We start from the raw sequence: 15,440 nt of genomic DNA, 5'->3' as shown, positions 1-15,440 counted from the left end.
AGTTGTTGCCTGGTGAATCCCCGGCTTGGAATCTCGCGAACGAAGCGTCCAGAAGGACCCTCTCCGCAGTGTTCCAGAGTTGTTTGCTTGCAGCTCTGTGGACAGTACAACAAAAGTGAGTGGAGAAGCCCGGCAGCCCTTCTCGTTCCAGAACAAGATTCTGGGTTTGGGATTTTGTTGGAAAGGCGTTAAAGGAAAAACACGATTATCCTGACGCTTGTTAAAATGCAAAGGAAGACTTCATTTGGGATTGTTGAGATAGGTGTCCAGACTGTCGCAATAGGGAAGAGATGTCGCGCTTCACTGAATGCAGCAAAGACTAGTTGGAGAATTACAGCCCGCGAACAGAGCGACGGGGTCAGTGGGCGGAGATTTACTAAGAGGAGACATGCAGGTAGAGGGTTTCCTGCTAAACAGATTTAACAGGATTCTTGCACTTGGCAGGCCAGGTTGATCAGACAGATATCAAGGTGTGGGGACGCGGGTGGGGGTCCTCTCTAAACTGACTTAGCAGGATTCTTGCTAAAACTGGGCTGCGTAGGCTTAGGACAAGAGTGTACACGTGCGCCCAAGACAGAGGCCTGGTGGAGAAGAGGGCTCGCAGGAGCCGGTCTAAAATTTGGTGGAGGAGCGAGTTTTGTCAAACTTTTCAGATTATCCCTGAGACTTGAGTACCTGTGGGAAGGATCACTCTGCCAAGTTTTTGTGGCCATTTCTACGGTGTTTAGACATGAATTTTACTTCTCCCTGCCACTGGAGAGGCTGCTGTAGAGCTCTTCATAGGTAGAGTATGACAGACATCTTTGAAGTGTAATTACGGCTGACAACCAAGACCTGAGAAGGTCTCCTCCTCGATGGATGGAGAACGTTCAATATGGGAGAGAGGAGGTGTTAGAAATTTTTGTCTAAACGAACAGCTCTTCTTGGGTGTAAAATTAGCATTTTTAGAGCAGGGTGACATGTGAGCTCACATTGATTGACATTCCTGTCTTAACTTTTCTGAGGAAATGGCTGGTTGAGATGGAAAGGTGAGGGGGGTGTCAGGAAGGAGGCGGGGTGGGGGGGCGTCACTGGCAACTCACCTTCTTACAAACAAGTATGAAGACGGGGTATGAGCTAACCAAAGAGGAATATTATGTTAGGGGATGTAGTCTCTGAGAGGCTTCATGTTCTCACGAAGCTTTGCTTAGGTTTTCCCTGGCAAGAGGCCAACCAGTGGTGACCCACCTGAATCCTTGACTTTGAACCCACAGCCACATGATCTCACCTGTGGGCATGGGACCCAGCTTTGCACAAATCCATACTTCCCAGCAAGACAGTCGTAGGAACAGAGTGCTGGACTAGGTCCATGTGAAAGTGGCTTTGTGAGTCAGGTCAGGTCACTGATCTCTGCCTGGGTCTCGTCGTCTTCAGAAAGATCAGTTGAACAGGTGCTGTCCGAGGGTCCCCTCAGCCGTGTCATTCAGCGATTCCGTTCTCAGGAAGATTTCATCTTAGTCTGCATGGCGAGTGATGGAAGCTAGTCCTCGAGGCTTTGACACTTTAGGAGGATGGATTTCTGTTGGTGGCTGGTTGGTTAATAAATATAAGCCGAGTACGTGAGGAATCAACACAATCTTTAATGGTGCTACGGAAAGACTCCATCTTCCCTCCTCTTGAATTATTGCAGTACACGAGCCATAGGGATTTTTAAAAGGCCATGCCCCACAAAATACCCACAGCGAACTGTAGTGTCTCCTGGTGAGTACACGTTTCTGGCAGACAGCAGAGACTGCGTGGCCCTGGGGTCAGCCTAGCTCCATTCCTCAGGGACTGAGATAGATTGAATTACTGGTCCTGATGCCTTGTGTCCCCGTGGTAGTACACCTTGCTGTGATGGAGAGCTGTGAGCTGAGGTCTCGTGTGTGCAGTGTACTTCGGCGCCCCTGCGCTTGGCCAGGCCACGTGACATGCTTTGGCCAATGGAATGTGGGTGGAAGTGATTGTGTAAATCCTACAGGTCACATGTTTCCACTTGCACCTCTGGGAGCCATGACGAAAACATGCCCAGGTAGTCATTGCCCCTCCAGCCTGGGCTCCCGAATGACACCTGTGCTACACAGCCATCCTTTGAACAGGAAAAGCTACTGAGTCTCAGGGTGGCTGGGTATGTGGCATTTTTGTGGCAATAGCTAATTGAGGCAGTGAGAGCAGGCAACCTTGGAGTTAGGGCTCCCAACGTTGGCTCCCATGGGGACACTGAGGCAGGGGAAAGGAGAATTGCTGTTTCATGGTAGAATTTCTCAGACATGTGGACAAGGAAACTCCTAGACTGGGAGGGGAGGAGGAGAGAACCAGATGGAGGGGTGGCACGTCACTGCTGATGGTATCTTTCTCTTCCCTGGGATGCTGGCACTTCAGAAGAAGATGACAGTATGACCTCAACTTTAGATATGTGCCAGTAAAGCCTCAAGATATTCCTGGGAGATCTTGATAAAATGGTAAGAGAAACCCTGTTCTGGACAGTTCTTGGAAGGGCTTAGAAGGTTCCTGGAGAGGAGGTGTGTGGTTGGAGGACCTCAGAGGGCCAAGGAATACTTAGAGGTTTATCTAGAAAGAAAGATAATTCTAATACTGAGTGTACTACTAGCTACCGGAACAAACAGTTCCGTATAAACAGTTCCAAATGTATAAACGCTCAAACAATCAAAATTTATTTTTCATTCACTACTAGTCCTTTGTGGGTGTTTCTGGCCCATAGGTGACACTCCTCCACACTGTGATTTAGGGATCCAGGTTCCTTCTGTCTGGTGGCTGTGCCACCCCTCCAGCCTGTGGTTTTCTTCATCTGCCAGAGTGAAGGGGAGAGAGCAAATGGAGAAGGCACACCCTTTTCTTGTCCCTGAAGTAACACACATCTCTTTGGCTTACATGCCATTGATTAGGATAAGTTACATGGTGACATTTATATGAGAATGGGGCTGGGAAATACAGCGTGTCTGGGCAGTGACAGCTCCAGTGACAGCTCCACACATGGACAAGGGGAGCCTGGGTGTTTATCTCTGCCATAGGGATGCCTTTTTTTTCACCACTTTAAATTAAAAAAACAGTGCGACCGTATTTTTCAATCCCCAAACCACAACACCCAATGTGACAAGGTAGGAGATGAGAGTGGATAAGCAGTAAGGTGGCTTATTTGAAATTGAGACCTTCGAACGAAGTGAATGATGCTCATTCTGTGAATGCAGATGCTTTGAATTTAATCATTTGTTTTGAGGTGAGTGCAGTGTGCTGTCGTGCTCAGGAATTAACGGGAGCAGACCGTGAACAAGCTGCTCACCTAGTTCTGTTTGACCCCACGGGAGTGGTAGCTCGGGGGCTGGCCGTGGTCCCCCATAGGGTAAGGTTGTGGGGCCTGAGGCTGCGCCCCAAAGACTGAAGCTGTGTCCCCAGTTCTGTCAACAGTGTGTAAGAAACTCCCAGAGCAAAAAGAAGATGGGAAAAAGGAGGAAAGAATTAGATTCGCTCATATGATGTAGGCATCAAAGTGGGTATGGTTATTCCCACTTTCCTGGAAAACAAACATTGCGATTCTGAAATACGAAGTACAGATCCACGCAGCTAATGGCAGGTCGGATGTTATTCATCCCCAAAGACGGTTGCTTCGTTCTTTTTCTTTTAGTCACAGTGGTATTTCTCTGGCCTTGGTGCTATCACTATGCCTACATGCGCAGCTCTTGGAAACACTGCCTGGCACAGGGGAAACACTGAGCAGTGTGTTTGGAAATTCCCCCATCCGCCCCTGCATGGCCCAGACACACACAGGCATTAACCCTTCAGACCACTTTCACCCCCAATTTCTTATTTGATCCTTGCAACCATGATGAGAAAATTGAGAGTCAGGTAGAGTAAGTGCCTTTCCGTGATAATATCGGCTGGAAGAGACGTCCTGACTGGAGCCCCGCCCCACGCACCAGACCCCCGGCCCCTTTGCCCATGCTGCCCCCTGCTCCCCACACCGAGCCCAGGTAACCACGGCGCTTTTTTCCTCTGGAGTGTCCAGTTGGTCTCTTCCACCTCCTCCTCGCTCCCCGACTCCTTAAATATTGTGTTTGAGGATGGCGCTTTCGAAACTAGAAGGAAGGTGGCGCCACAACTTGTAGCCATCCGCCTTGCAGAGTGAGGGAGGGCTGATGGCGCCCTCTGCTGGCCATTTCGAGTAGGGCAAGGGCTCTGAACAAAGGCTGGGTGTGCCAGTGAAAGGTCACCATCCCTAAATTACTCCCAAGAAATGGATACTGTGGCAAAAGTCCAATAATAAGCCAGGAAGCAAGCTCTGAACGAATTCATTTTCCTTACTTGTTATTTGTAGCATCACCAGAAAAAAAGAAAACACTGTAAGATTTTGGAAATTCAGGTGAGATTATTAGAAGTAATTAAGAATCGTATTTGATATATATATATATATATATATATATATATATATATATATATGTACGTATGTATTTGTTTTGCTTTTTTCATGTTACAATGAGCCTGGACTTTAGAACCAGACACATCAAGAATCGAATGCCAGCTCTTCTATTGATCAGTGTTTTGACTTTGGGGAAGTTGCCTCTCACTTCTCTAGCCTCACTTTCTCCTTTCTTGAAGAGCAGATGAGCAAATTTAGTTCCTTCCACAGTGGACGCTCAGGGGAAAAATGAAAAAGGAAGAGAGGGAGGAGACAGACGTAGTGAGCATTAAAAATGCTTACCGTAGACTACCTTAATGGAAAGCTCTATTCAACTTACAACATTTTTCGTTAACTCTTCTATTCCGACTTTTGCTACTTTATCTTTTTAGACACATAACGATTATGGAAATTAGTGAACTTGTCCTTAAAAGTGGTCACCTACTGATTTCTGTAGCCACCGGGAGAAAAGGCATCCTCCTACAAAAGAGGAACCGTTTCCATCCCTGGGACATGAACCAAAACAAATGAATGAAAGACCAAAACCTTTCTTTCACCCCTTAGCACCTCTGTCCCACAGAATGGCTCAGGGCAGAGCTGGCTGATCAGGGGGGCATCCTGGAACAGGTGGGGTTTGACACAAACTTGAGTGTTAAGTCAAATACGTAGAAACGTGGGAAGGACTCCCTCACAGGCCTGGAGATTTACAAAAGGGATGAAAGGCTAGTGGGCTGTACGGGAGAAAGTAGTATACGGGAGACCAAAAGGATGTGTCAAGAGAAGCCATGAGAAAGAGCCCGTTTGGTGTGCAAAATTACATTTATAATTCATGGAAACGTCAGAACACTTACAATCTGATGAAAGCTTCTAGACGCTTATCGTTAACTCACAAAAATAGCTCAGCAATGATATCACTCACGTATGATCCATTGTTAGAGCCATTAGAATGACCAGATTAATAAATGAAGCAAGTACAAGTGGGGTAGGGAGCTCCTTAAAGCTTTCTGTCTGCACGCTCTACCATTCCTAGTTTCAAGACAAGACGCGTCCAGGAACGAGGCTTATTCTGAGCCTCCCTCAGACGCCAGCTGGCGTGGTCTCCTATTAATCTCGCTGCCGTAGACGCCTACACACGAAGTGCGTTGCATTGGTTTACCCTCTGCCCTCTTTCCTGAACTAACATCTGTCCCCAGTCTGTTCTGTCCTCAACAGCTTAGGTATCTGCATCCGTTTACCTTGTAGCACATTACTTATCTGCTGCTAGCAATGAACGCGGTGTTTGACTTCAGCCTACCCAGTTGGAGACTTAATATCCTGCTCAGCTCTTGCCAGACTGCACCTCTGGGGGTCACTTAGCTTGATAACCCAGCCGGGGGCTGAGATTGTCTTAAAAATAAACAGATTCCTGCTTCAAATAACAGTGCTGCCACGCTTGCCACCGTCTGAATTTCCCCGGGACGCTGGAATTCCTCTTGTCGAAGGGCGGGTCCTCCCACCGGGTCCATTTTTCTTGTCCCCTTTCACCCGCTCAGTTTGGGCTTCCTTTCTCTAGCCTCACTAGACCATGTTGCTAAAGTTTTAGCGGGTTTCAACCCTGAGCCTCAGAAGTTAAGTCTAAACTGAACATTAAGTAGAGGAGCAGTTCTTAAAGCCTAGTTCCCAGGCTCTGGTGGGTCCCTGAGCTCTGTTCAGAGAGTCTGGGTGGGCTGGAGAGAAGAGAAACTTTTCATAATTGCATTGAGTTAGTTTGTCTTTTTGACTGCAGTGACATTTGCACTAGTGACATGAAAGCAATGGTGGGTGAAAGGACAAACAGGCAGTGGTACCACGCAATGCTAGTTGTCATGGCATTCTTTATCACCACCTAACAATGACCTTGGGGCATTCTGAAATACGATGGTTTTTTGGGGAAAAAACACTTGTGTAATTGTTTAAGCTATAAGCCGAACTCATGGCTTTTCTCATGGAACACCAATTTTATTTGAAAGAATGACTGACATATAAACTACGGTTATTTTGACTTGGGTATTTGTTAGACATTTCTAAAAACAACATGGACGAAGTAAGTCTGTCTCTTCAGGGAAAACAACTGACAGCATTTGTTGTCAATGATAAAATTAGAGCATTCAAGCAAAAAATTTGAATATTGGAAAATTGTACTTGCTACTTTCAGCTTGCTAGCTTCCCAATACTTCAAGGCGTTTCTGATGAGAAATGCGATTCTTAGATGTTGTAGAATGACAGAATGTCAATGTTGGGGAAATCTGAACAACTCAGGAAACCAGTATTTTCTAAGTGACCAGTACATGATGCTACAAAATCATGCATGGTGAAAAGACGTGTTCAAAGTGCAGGATAGACCAAAAGATTTTAGTGTAATAAGACTACAAAAAGTAAAAAAAAAATTAAAAAAAAAAAGACTACAAAAAATCCGTTGAGGTAGTTCCAGGTTTTACTGCGATTAACCTATAAGACACTACCACTCGTTAAGTTTTGTTTTAATATCAAAAAGAAAGTGCCACAATTATCTTCAGAGCCTATTAAAATGTGCTCCCTTTTTCCAGCTATAACTGAATGAGGCTGCCTTTCCTTCAGAAACGTCAATGAAAAAGCATACTGGAACAGATTGAATCCAGAAGCAGATATTAGCATCCAGCTGTTTTCTGTCAAGCCAGACACTAAAGAGATTTGCAAAATGCAAAAGTAATGCCACTTTTTCACTACAATGTCTTTGTTCTGAAAAAGATAGTTACTCTTCATAAAACATGTTAATAGGCATTGGGTTTATTATTGTTATTCATAAATGAACAAGTAAATATTTTTAAATGTCTCAGTTTTAATTTCTAATATGGTGAATATTAATACACGTAACTCACATAAGGAATTCTTTTGGAGTCATTAATGATTTTAATGGTGTACAGGGGACAGAGAACCAATGATATTATTTAAAATAAGGGAGAAATATTGCCATTTATTAGATGGTTAAAGGTTCAGATTTTTCACATCATTCCAGGTAATTTATGCAATTTATATTTTCTTCATGCAGTAAATACCTTAGGGATAACGTGTTTTCTAAAAAGTATTACTCATTAGAGATAGCCTATTAAGAATATGTTTAAATATTAATAACAATTAACTATACCACAAAACAATTCTAGGCTAGAAAGGAAATAGAGTAATCTCCTAAATTAAAAAAAGAGAGAGCGAAAGAGAGCCAAATAGGCACAGAGCATCCATTCCCAAATTCCCAAGGGCAGAAACTTGGACATTATAAAGAAGGAAATTCTAAGATGGAATGTTTTTGATATAAAAATAAGCCTCTATTCTCATCTAATAGAATTCTGGGATCAGTAACAAGAATACATTCACTGATCATAATTGTTGCAGTGACGGAAATTAAGAAGGAATTAAAACAATTTCTCATTGTAAATATTCATCCTGTAGAGTGTTGCGTTTTGGCTTGAATTCATCAGACTGTTCACATCTGAAATGTAAAACGCTGAGGTTCAAGTTGTAAATTTATTAAAGTGAGTGGCAGCTGGAACTGGAGCTCGAAGGGTCCCTTTTCCAGTGGCCCACACATTTGTCATTGTCCTTGCTGGTTATTAAATAATAAGTCTAGGAGACAGGAAGTTTTCGTTCTTCAGCACTGTGATGCCATAAAATACTAACCTGTTGATAACGCAAACTTTAAACGCCACACTTAGAAACACAAGAATGCTTCTCTGCTTTTTTTTTTTCATTTTTTAATGTAGCAAAAGAGATTTGGGATGAATCGGCAGATGTAAGTCATTTTTCAAAAAACTTTCATAAACTTTACACATAAAAAATTATTTTAAAACAGAGGCATCATGGCTGTCAGCTGGAATAAGGGTGGAATGCGTTGTTGGTAAGGAATAAACAGGGTTCAGAAATAAAGGGTTGAGATGAAGCATTACATTGGGTGACGACCTGTGTTAAGGCTGGTCCTACTTTTAAATAATCTTGAAATTGTACCGTTTATGGAGGATCACATGGTATTCCGGGGAGGGAAATGCTGGAATAAGCTGTGGGAATATCTGTCATCATAGGGTACGGGGTGGCAGGAAATAGTCAATTAACCATAAAAGGGATTCTTTTCCCCTCTGCACTTTATTGGGCATTTACTATAGGCCAGGTAGGTAGAGTGTTTGGCCCTTTGAAATGATAGTTTGTGAGATACCATTTTTCCATTCTTACAGATGAAGAAACTGAGGCTTATTGTGTATGATTCCATGACTTATCCCAGGGATCAGAGACTATAAGTGATGGGGCTGGGGATTTGTTTTGGAACCTACATTCCATAATTTCTTTTCTACTTCTGTGTTTCCCTGAAAATACGTCTGGGTCCTATATTCATTTTTCCTCCAAAAGACACATTAGGGCTTATGTTCAGGGTACGTCATCCTGAAAAATCATGCTAGGGCTTATTTTCCGGTGAGGTCTTATTTTCAGGGAAAGATGGTAATGTCTTTTCTAGTAGAGATCATTTAAATATTCTGTAAAAAAGAGACTTTGAAGCATGAGTTACAATCCAGGAAGGATACCCAGAAGTAAGTACCAATGAGTGGTTCTCAGTGGGACAAGAAGTTGTCATGTGTCGTCTACACCTTTATAGGGACACCGAGTATCGTCTCTAGATGGAATAATGGAATCTACAAATGGGAGCGCTATTGTGAAAATAGCTCCCACCCTACGTGATGCTATGGTTGGTAAGATAGGAATTTATTGAAATCGTTGAGCAGTGGTTTTTGGAACCACATTTTTTCAACCAATAGTTACCGGAGGTATCACTAGTTTCCTCTGAGGGTGTTGACATTTTTTAAAGTTTTGAAATGGCATTTTCACCCTTAACGTGGGGAGGAACCGCCATTGTAAGTTATTCTCCAGCCTTTTCTGACACCGTCGGGAATGGGTTGATCGCGCTTCCTTTGTGGTCGCATGGAGTTCAGTTGGATGCCTGAATTCCATTAACAAGCTTTTATTAAGTGTGTTTATTTAATCAATTTATTTGTTTAATTAAATGTCTTTATTCCATTAAGAGACCGGGCTAGGTGCTGGTAATACAAAGCAAAGTAAGATCTACTTCCTCTTACTTGTGATGACATATCTGGTTAATTGGATGTTCCATGAATGTCACAGGGAGCCCAGGTGCTAAGGAGCACCCTCTGAGGAAAGGGTTTACAACCCTGTTCTCTTTCTTCTTTTTTAAATTAAATTTATTGAGGTATAATTTATTTTAAAAATGAATACATCTACTCATCTAATGAATACCTCTATTTTGATGAGTTTTGGCAGACATAGATTTATGTTGCCACTACCCTCAAAAGTTCCCTCACGCCCTTCCCGGTAAATATTCCCCCAACCCCACCCAAGGTCCTTTGAGGCCGAGGCAATCATTGATATGTTTATAACGAAAGAGGAATCTTCCTGTTCTAGAACGCCACCTAAATGGATCCCACAGATTTAAGATTGAAAGAGCACCAAGAGTCTGGGGAATTTGGGAGCAACACATAGCACGGGCCCAGTGATATAGGAGAGTCTCTCCAGGTTTTTTCAGGACGGTGGAGAGGCAGTGAAAGAATGGGGACTCTGGAAAAAAGAAATAACTGACGGAAGATCCTTAAGTGACAGGATTTTGGGCTGAGGAACGCTACGGTCAATAAAGCATTGGGCTCTGTTTGAAAAACTGGGAAAAGAATGGCAGGAAAGAGCTGAAGCGTCAGATGAAGTGGAGTCTTGGGGGCAGATTGAACACCGTTGGGATCAGAGGTCAGGTCACCCTCGTTACGTATTTGTTTCATCTTGTAGCACATTGTATTTGCCAAAGATGGCTGCAACTCTACAGCCCGTTCTGCACGATTTTCTAAAATCTTCCTGTGCCCCCATCAACAGGTGCAGTCTAATTCCTTTCCCTCTGAATCTGGATGGGTTTGTACTTGCTTGTGACCCTTAAAATGCAGTAGTGACACTATATGACTTCCAAGACTAGGTCAGAAAAAGCAATGCAACTTTCCTCTTGCCTGCGGGGAGCCCTCTCCCTGGAGCTTTAAGCTGCCATGTAATCAGGCTGAGGGCGCTCTGGCTGCCATGTAGTGAGGAAGCCCTCACGAGCTCATGTGAGGAGACCACGTGGGAAGAGCCTAAGCTACAGAAAGAGACAAATGCTCAGCCATGCCCCACCCTGCCCCAGCTTCAGCAATTGTCATGAGAGACTTCAGCCAGAACCTTCCAGCTGAGCCCTTCCTGGATTCCTGATCACACACATCATGAGAGAGAATACAATTATTGCTGGTGTTTTAAGTTACTAAGTGTTGGGACGATGTGTTATGCAGTAATAGGTAACAAGACTCAGTTTTAACCTTAAATTATTAGTTCTGTCTTCTCCTTTGGACTAAAACCCTTAGGGACAACAATGTCTGGCTTTGATCTTCGTTCATTTTTTCAGAGCCTGAAGAAGGAGCACTCCACATAGGGGAGACTTGTGGGTGCCCAAATATACATTGTTGCTCAGTGATTGCCATTGACATGTTGAATGGTTGGCTGTCACTCTTGGTTTACAGCTGACACAGTAATTCTCTGTTATTTTAAGAACAGGATCCAAGGTCAGGCCATACCTGGGCTTAATCCGTACACACAGTTACAAGTCAGTGTGGCACCTAAGCCAGCAACTCAATATATCGGTTCCAAGAGGATGAAGAGGCAGTAAAACTTTGACATCCAAGGGCTATTATACAGGACAATTACTTGGCATTCAGAATTTTTTTATGTGTGTAAAAACTGAACTTGGAAATAAACTCATTGGCTCAGATAGAAAAACCACAAGCCCAAACTAAATCAGTTTAAAGGGTTGGTTCCTTCAGACACAGTTGAGTCCAGGCAGGACCTTTTTTGAACTTTCAATATCAGGGCAGAGGAATTTGGTTGTCACAGCTGTGCATTTCAAAAGGAACCCTAAGTTCTGAGTGGTCAGTTCAGATGGGATGGATAGCAAACTTTTAATGTAATAATCATGGCAAAAGTCTTATTCCTTCCAGATGGAAACCAAGGGCTTCCTCCTGCTCAGCTTCTACAAAGAGGGGTCCATGTCTTGAGATGCTTCTTCAGGAGACTGAGGTTGGTCCCAGGAGTCACAGCCAGTGTGCAGGGGCCGCTGAAGATCCTGTGATGAAAAGGGATTCTGGACTGGCCTCCTTGCTGAAGGAAGATCCTACACATGTCCTTCTCCTACATTCCTAAAGAAATCAATACACACCCAAAGCATCGCAATGCTTGTTTGGGATTAAGATGTTGCCTTTTAGCCTTTTCTATTCAATTTATTTAAACACTTAGGCTGTGGTTTTTTTCTCTTTCATTTTCTAGACCTGTCACCTAGAGAATTGTCTCAGTTGGAAGATGGCTGTAATCTGTAGGCTGTATCAGAGTCCCGATGTCTGCTTGAGGATGGCATTTGACAGGGGAAAACTACATAATCATTGAGAGTGGGCAGGCAGTAGGGTGGGAAGGGGGAGAAAAATCATAAGCTTTTGTGTGTTTGTTTTTCTTCTTCTGGTTACCAGAATGTTGCAGGTATGGGTACGGGGAAGACACTATGGCAACAGCCAGCAGAAACACTGGATATATTTCCTCCTGTATGTCGCCATCAGGCTGACTTCTACAGCTGGTTGAGACCTGGAAGAAAGGCAGCAGATAACACAGGAAAATGACTCTTCTGTTAAGGGCACAGTTGAACGTTGTTTAAGATGGAGTTAATATCTTATGTGATTTGATTTTGGTTAATCAAATTAAGTGTTATTTTGTGAATAAACTAATTAAACATTGTAATAAAAATAGAAGTAAAAAACAGATCTTATAATCAGTGGAGAGAATATTATGTTGTTTGATAAACTGGATGGAATGAACTTGTGTATATTTACGTGGTAAGGTTTTGTTGAAATCTTTAGATTTAAAAGCCAGATGTATTAGTTTGGGTTCTCCAGAGAAACAGAATCAATAGAATAAATTATACCTATAAATTATACATATACATATATGTATAGATAGATAGATAGAGAATAAGGGATTCGCTCACATCGTAATGGAGGCTGAGGAGTCACATGTTCTGCTGCCAGCAAGCTGGAGACCCAGGAGCGCCAATGCCATCGTTCCAGTCTGAGTCTAGGGTCCTGAGACCCAGAGAAGCCAACAGTGGAAGTTCCAGCCTGAGAACCTGGAGAGCCGATGATTTAAGTTCCAGGTCTGAGTCTGCGTCCGAAGGCAAGAAGAGGTCAGTATCCCGGCTCCAACATCCGGCAGAGACAGAGCAAGTCTTCCCTTCATCTGGGAGCCCCAAGTATTGGAGGAGGCCCACCCACACTGGCGAGAACACACTGCTTTACTCAGCTGACCAATGTGAATCTCATGCAGAAACACCCTCACAGACATACCCGGGATAGCGTTTAACCAATATCTCAGCACTTTGTGGTCCAGTCAAGTTAAAACATAAATTAACCATCAGTGGTCTACCCCTGTCGCCTGGGCACCCAGACACAACTCTTTCAACCATACTTAGTCTCCACATAAGTCTGTGATATTCCAGAGCCCCTCAAGCTTGAATAATTATTATACAAATAAAACTACAAGTTCATTTGCCCTAAATTGTAAGCTTCTTGAAGGCAGAGGCCATTTCTTAGTCATCTTTGTACCCAGGGGCCAAGGACAGAGTCTGGAATATTGTAGGCCCACAGCCACAATTGTAAATACTGAGAGAGTTCAAGGCTTTGAAGTTCAACATACTCTAGCACTTTCTGATCTTTTCATGCCAGCTTTTCTAAAATTACAAAAATCTAGGAACAAGGTCACTGAGATTTAACTGACATTAATTGTATTCAGTGGGTTCAAGCTCAGATTTATCTTTAGCTTATTTTTGAAAAGGCCCAGGAGCTAATTATCTCTAATATTTATCTCTAGATTTAAAGTCCTACCTTCGTAGTGAGCCAACTGTGCAATGGGAAGAATTCCTATCTGCTTCTGAAATCTGTTTTCTCTTAGTTACTTCTTTATCAGCTAACCCTTGAGCTATTAAATATGCTGCTTAGTCAAAACTGTCAAGCTGTCTTCGCGAAGCTCGTGGGATTATGGTTGCACACTTTTATAGACAGGGGATTTACCTCTGCGGGAGAGAGAAAATGACAAGGCACACGACCAGGGTAACCTCACAGTGGGAAAATGTGAACAGTTGTCAGCCGTAAAAAGAAATATTCTTGTCACATGAGAAAAACACCTAAAGCACTGAATTATTTTGAGGCAAGTGCGTGGCCCTTCCTACCTGCCCCAGAGTACTCAACACTCAGTAATTATACATGGCTGAGAGAGCACTTTAAAAAATGTGTCCCAGATGTGACTTCGCTCAGTGGGGTTCGCCTTCCTTTCATCTCTTTAGTGAGTGATTTTGCTTCTTATAAAACCCCTTAGTGGTTGGAATCCTTTTTTTTTCATTCACTGAGGAAATGTTTATAGCGCACTTGTGGTCTCTGCCTTCTCCTGGATAGCGGAGAACAGACTGACAAGACACTGTGAGATACTGGTAGGGTGAGGTGGGGCTGGGGGGGCATCCATGCCAAGTCGGGGAGTTTGCCCATTTTGTCACCTTCCGTAAAGCCAATCTCTGCTTCCTGGGCAGAACCAATCACTCGTCTCGCGATTCAAATTGGTATATTCTTATTCTTACCCCTTTCTTACTCATAAGGCCTTATATTATTTACACAGTTCTGTAGTTTTTTCTACTTCATGAGTATGCTAGATTCCTCCCTATAGGTACAGAGAGGTTACCTTATGCTTTTTTCCCTCAGCTGTAGGGTGTTCCTTTGGGTGGCCGCACCATATCTGTGTAACCAGTATCGTATAGATAAGTACTTGGGATTTGAAATGTTGGCAACGTTTTGAATTCTGAACAATGCTTTAATAAATAATCTTCGTAGACGTCCTTTAAGTCAAAATTAAGTTTTGAGGACCTATAGTGTTGACTTAAGGTCTTTTAATGATATGATTGCTTAAAACATGCAAACATTAAAACCAGATATAAATTACTTACGTAAAGATCTTCCATAACTTCAAAAGCAAATTTAAAAATGAAATACAAACAAAACTAACATTAATCTAACCGAAGTAAAAGGCTTCAGTATGAACATGGTACAAACTAGTCCTTTTGGCCTTGGCATGACTACATCACGATGTGCTGAGTGACAAGTTGATTTTTTTCCTCTCTTTTTTACTTTTCTCTCTTTAAACTATTAATACTATAAAACCTTTGATTAGCCTTCGCTTAGTTGCTCATCACTTACCCACTAAATCCTCTTCTGTTGTTCTGAGACAATTAAAATCCGGTTTCTTTTGGCACTAACGCAGTCGTGAAGACAAACAAATTTGGTCACTGGTCATCCAGATGACCTCAGCTACGCTTATATTATTTTTTTAAAGAGTAGCATGTAAATAATTTTGGAGAAATATTTTACAGTAGTTTCCCGCCCCATCTATGATTTTTGCTTCCCACGGTCTCAGTTACCTGCGGTCAGCCAGGTTTGAAAATAATAAACGGACAATTCCAGAAATAAGCACTTCACAAGTGTTAAGTCGCCCACGCGCTTAGAGGCGGGACGAAATCCCTCGAGGCCGCTCCGCCCTCCGGACGTGGCTCCTCCCTCTGCCCGGCGTCCCCACGCCCCGGACGCCCCCCGAGTTACAGCCTCCTGGGGGTCAGCTCCGCTGTCCCGGGCGCGGGGCTGGTGGCCACGGCGCCTGATTGTCCTTCGTAATCGGCCCCAAAGCGCCAGGGTCGTGACGCTGGCAGCTCGGATGCTCCGAAGAGAAGCCGGAAAGCACGTGTCACGTGGTCAGCAGGTCCTCGCAGCCTGACGCCGTGTCACCGGGCCAATGTCACCTCCCTCCCTCCCTGCATCTCGTCACGTCGGCCTCGTGTCACCTCAGCATCATCAGAAGGGTGAGTGCAGGA

General features: G+C 43.6%; 1 long non-coding RNA gene across 1 annotated transcript; it reads left to right on the top strand.

The window, feature by feature from the left end:
• The first annotated feature begins 407 nt into the window (after positions 1 to 407).
• Positions 408 to 13,993, top strand: LOC117014662 (uncharacterized). The gene is made up of 3 exons (XR_004421575.1): positions 408 to 888; positions 2,407 to 2,480; positions 11,488 to 13,993. It is a non-coding gene; the product is annotated as an uncharacterized LOC117014662 (long non-coding RNA).
• The last annotated feature ends 1,447 nt before the right edge of the window (positions 13,994 to 15,440 follow it).

This window comes from Rhinolophus ferrumequinum, chromosome 22 (assembly GCF_004115265.2).
Source record: "Rhinolophus ferrumequinum isolate MPI-CBG mRhiFer1 chromosome 22, mRhiFer1_v1.p, whole genome shotgun sequence".
NCBI lineage: Eukaryota > Metazoa > Chordata > Mammalia > Chiroptera > Rhinolophidae > Rhinolophus > Rhinolophus ferrumequinum.
The sequence above is the reverse complement of the archived record's forward strand: the minus strand, read 5'-3'. Positions and strand labels throughout refer to the sequence as shown.